Here is a 5,262-nt window from a genome sequence, read left to right on the forward strand (position 1 = left end):
GGTATTTAAAATTTATTTTAAACATCTTTTTGGTTTCTTAATTTCTTAATCTCTTGTGATTCCATTCTACTTAATATAAAAGGGATTTTGCTTTAACCCTTTTTGAGATTCAAGAAATTGAATCCAACTAGTCTAAGTTGGGTTTAATTTAAAATACATCTAGACCTAGAATCCCTTCATTTGTGAGATTAAACATTGAACATCTTCATCTACAAAGAAACAGTTCTACCGGCTACATCGAAGAACATTATTCAGATACGTATTGTTTTTCAGTTTTCTATATTTGGTTTGTGAGATTCAGGCAGAAAATATCTATTTGTGGTTTTAACTAAGATCAGCCGGAAAAATCTCAGCATGGGGTTTTTTATTGTGTAAGCCCATTGAAAAACATATCTGTAAAGGTTTTAAGATGAACCTTGGAAAACTTTCTTTCTTAGTGAAAGCCAATACCACTTGGGTTATGGTTATTGGGAGTAGAGTAGGTATGGCTATTTGTGAACAGTTAGTGTATACACCAAACCATTATAATTCTTGGAGTTGTGGTGGATGATTGTATCTGGTTATGTGTGTGAATGCTTGTATCTATTTTATGCTTTTGTGGTGATTATTATAATAGCCAGATTTATTTCTTTTGCCTTTGTATTGCTTTGAGTTTTTTATACTTACCGAACTTCTAAAAATCAGGTTGTACTACCATAAGCCATTGGTTATTGGTGTAAGGTTGTCCTTAGAACAACATTTGTATCAACCTCTCAATACTTATGCATTTAAGGTTGCTTTAGATTTTTATCATTTGAGTTTATTTTCCACATTTTATTATTTAGTTAGCATAGTCCTATTCCCCTCCCCCCCTCTAAGACTTGGAGCTTGCCCTTTTCGAGTTGCCACAAGTTCATTATTGGCATTGGCTATGATAGTCATTTCAAACTTCTTTGGAACCACCTCAGTTGGACTCAACTATTAACTATCCCATCTAGGGTGTATGATGCCTACATCCAATAACTTAAGAACCTCTGCCTTAATCAATTCTTTCATGTTTGGATTTAATCGACATTGTGTTTGTCGGGAGGTCTTCGCATTATCCTCAAGATGAATGCAGTGAGTACAAATCAAAGGATAAATTCCCTTGAGGTCTGCAATTGACCATCCAAGGGCTCCTTTGTGCTCAATGAGAGTGGAAATAAGCATACTCTCCTGTTCTTCCTCAAGGTGGGATGAAATCACCACTTGGTATGTCTCATCTTGACCTAAGTAGACATATTTAAGATCAGAGGAGAAAGGCACTACATTGGTTTTGGGCAATTCCTCAAATTGTGGCCTCCACCGGTTAACTTCAAGTATCGACACAGTATTAAGCATGACATCCATCTCCTTAATCATGTCATCATCCAAATCCATGGAGTGGGCCAAGCAACGTCTCTAGAAGGTCGGAGTATAGAGTCAGAAGAGCTCTATCTTCCATGAAAGAGTCAATCATGTTAATGTCGTGGTTATCATTATCATCTTCTGTCTATTTGCTCATATTGAAAAAGATATTGAGCTCCAATGTCATATTTCTGAAAGATAAACTTATAACTCCACTCCTACAATTAATGATTGTGTTTGATGTAGTAAGGAATGGTCAGCTAAGAATGATAGGAATTTGAGTGCTCGTATCTATGAAGGGTTGAGTATCTAGGATAATAAAATCTAATGAATAGTAGGATTTGTTAACTTGGACTAACACATCCTCAATTATCCCTCTTGGTACACGAACTGATCGATTAGCAAGTTGTAATGTGGTCTGGGTTGGTTTTAATTCACCTAGGCCCAGTTGTTCATAAACCAAGTAAGGAATTAGATTTACGCTCATCCCCATGTCAAAAAGTGCGTGCTCAATCCGGTAGTTTCCAATTACACAAGTGATGGTTGGGCTACTAGGATCCTTGTATTTTTTGTGGCACATATTGCTTGAGGATGGCACTCACTTTTTCTGTTAGAAATATTTTCTTTTGAATACTCTACCACCTTTTAGTAGTGCATAAATCTTTCAAAAATTTGGCATATGAAGGAATTTGTTTCACAACATCCAGAAGAGGGATGTTGACCTTTACTTGTTTCGACACCTCTAAAATATCCTCAGAGTTAGTTAGAGGTTTTAGTGCAATTAACCATTGAGGAAATGGCACAATCGGCTTACTCTACGGTTTCAATTTTAACCCATATGGAGCAGTGTTAGGTCTATCATTCTCATCTACTTCCAGGTCCTTAGGCTTTTCAGCCCTTACCGGAATAGTTTTGTTAATTGTCTTTCCACTTCTAAGAGTGGTGATAGACTTCTCTTGCTCCATCTGATTTGAAGAGCTTGGATCATTTATTTCATATTGCGGTTTAGGATTAGGGAGAGGTTGGGCAGGAAGCACCCCCTTCTCCATGATCGTAACACGTGAATATATCTTTTGCATAAACTTTGTAAGCTCTTGTAATTTTTGGATAAGATCTTTAGTTTGTGTGAAATTATGAACTGGTTCCTCTTGAGGTTTCCCTTGATTCAAGAGTTGGTTAGGGATTCCTTGAGGAGTAGTAGTTTGTTCATTTCTCCAATTAAAATTTGAATGATTCCTCTAACTGGAATTACATGTAATGGAGGTGGGTCCTCTGAAAGGCATTTGGTAATTGTTTAGGACATTTGAATGCTCATTGAACATCTCTTGAAAAATAGAAATTTTTGGGCAATTTTCAGTTATATGTATGTTACAGGTACAAATACCACAGACAACTTCCTTAGCCTTACCTTTCTTAAGTTCCATAGCCTCGATTTTCCTTGTGAGACTAGCCACTTTAGCCTTTAGATCATCTTCCTCTTTCAAAACATAGATTCCGCCCTTCTCCTTTTATTGAGTAGCCTTAGAAGTGGTGCTAGGTCTTGGGGAGATGTCCCATGATTATGTGTTTTCAGCGAGTTTGTCAAAGTAATCCCACACATCATCGACATTTTTGTTTATGAATTCCCCATTGCACATCGTCTCGACTATTTGGCACGTGGAAGATGTCAATCCTTCGTAGAAGAAACTTATTATGTGCCACGTTTCAAAACCGTGTTGTGGGCATGAATTGACATGATCCTTGAACCACTCCCAACATTGGAAGAATGTTTCATCTTCCTTTTGGGCAAAGTTCATGATCAACTTTGTGAGGCTGTTTGTTTTATGATATGGGAAATTTTCTTAATGAACTCCCTTGTCATGTCGTTCCATCTGCCAAACGATCATGGATGTAGTTAGTGCAACCATGTCTTAGTTTTTCTTTTTAAGGAGAAAGGAAAGAGTTTTAGCCTGATTGTGTCCTTAAACACATTTAGAAAGTGTAAAGTGGCTATTATCTCATCAGACTCTTTAATGTGTAGATATGAATTTTTAGATTCAAGTCCATGGAACTTTTGAATGAGTTGGATCACTCCTGGCTTGATATCCATATGTCCTACATTATCTCGAAAGATCATGTAAGATGGTATGCTTACTGTTCACAACCCCAAGTGTAGGGTCGTGATGTTGTAATAATCTCGGTGAGACCGAGGTCGAATCCACAGGGACTGAACTTGTACATTTCTGAAGGTAACTAGAAGTAGAACTAGAAAAAGATGTAAACCTAAATATAAAATATTTGAGAAAGTAATTTTGAATAAAGTAATTGATACTTGTGAATTTAAAGGTGAGAATTAGGGTGCCAAGGATCCACTTATAGCTCTTGGGATGCTACCTTACTTGATTCAATAGATCCAATTGGAATCAGAGTCCTATCTTATCCAATTGGAAAGAGAGATAATTAAATCTCTAAATTTCTCATTGATCTAGTCTCAATGGAAGATGATTGTGGATTTTGGAAGCAATTCGATCACACAACCATGCTCAGGAGACAATCGCAAACAATGGGATTAACCAATCTAACAATCTCATAATAAGAAAAGAAGATACTCAAAGCTATTACAGATCTACTATAATTTGAGTCACAATAAACCATTCAAAATTGAAAGTATTGCTTAAAATTAACTAGAAATTAATGAAGTTCAACATAAAACATGAATTAAAGTAAAGAAAACATCCCAATCATGCTACAAGCTTCACCTCTTAGCCCTAACTAAGAGATTTAGCCAACCATAGACATAATTGAACTAAGAACTCTTAAGAAAAGCATAAAAACAAACTAAGGAAGAAGAAGAAAGACTCTTGGCAACGTCTCTCTACCCTTTTTCTGCACTCCTCAAACCCTAGATGATGCTTAGGAATGTCCTAGGGACTCCTATTTATACTTTTGAAATGCCTCCTTACGAACCGACTTAGAATTTCCACAAACCGACCTTAAAACCGCCTTAAATTTACGTAGTCTGTTTAACGCCTTCGATGTCATCGACATACCTTTGATGTCATCGAACTGGGCTTTAATGTCATCGATTGATCTTTAATCAATCGAGAATGTGTCTAGAAAGTTCCAATGAGTTGTTCCAATATCCACAGAAATTTTGATGCCATCGAATGAGATTCAATGTTATCAAGCAGGTCTTCGATGTCATCGATAGAGACTTTGAGTAATCAAGAATTGCGCCCAATATGTCCAACAACCAATCATGATTTTCATGTAATTATTCGATGTCATCGAGCTATATTCAATGCCATCGAGCAGATCTTCGAGTCATCGAATAGGTCCTCGAGCCATCGAGAAATGTCTTCAATTTGTCCAGCAACTAACTCGATTTCCATGCAATTATTCGATGTCATTGATCTGTGTTCATGTCATCGAACATTGGCTTCGATATCATCGAACTGTGGTCGATGACATGGACAATGAGGTGAATTGCTAAACTTTGTTCTATCAACTTCCTTTTCCACTTGGTTTTCTTGAATCTTGGGGACACGAAATCTTAAATCTTAGTCTCCTAAGATCCATCCATTGCCTTGATGATTCTTAAGCATCAAATCCATGCTTTTATCATTCTTTTCAATCCACGCTCTTAAATTCACCTTGCAATATAAACATGTATAAAATATACCATTAAGCATTATCATGTTCATAAAACCAAGATATAAATGTGGGAAAATATGTAATATTTAACACTCAACACACTCCCCAACCAACATTTTCCTAGTCCCAAGCAAAACAGGTGTGAAGTAATCTTCACTTCTCAATGTTCAAACCTTTTTAGAAATCAATCGTTTGTGTAATCAAGTATGAACAAGTATAATTAAGACGGGAAATTGGGATTTTGAAAACCTAGGGCCGAATCAT

At 36.5% G+C, this 5,262-nt stretch overlaps 1 non-coding gene across 1 annotated transcript; it reads left to right on the forward strand.

Moving 5' to 3' along the window:
• Positions 1 to 3,072: 3,072 nt before the first annotated feature.
• On the forward strand, positions 3,073 to 3,179 carry LOC131232187 (small nucleolar RNA R71). Its single transcript, XR_009164804.1, has one exon. It is a non-coding gene; the product is annotated as a small nucleolar RNA R71 (small nucleolar RNA).
• The last annotated feature ends 2,083 nt before the right edge of the window (positions 3,180 to 5,262 follow it).

This window comes from Magnolia sinica, chromosome 17 (assembly GCF_029962835.1).
Source record: "Magnolia sinica isolate HGM2019 chromosome 17, MsV1, whole genome shotgun sequence".
Taxonomy (NCBI): domain Eukaryota; kingdom Viridiplantae; phylum Streptophyta; class Magnoliopsida; order Magnoliales; family Magnoliaceae; genus Magnolia; species Magnolia sinica.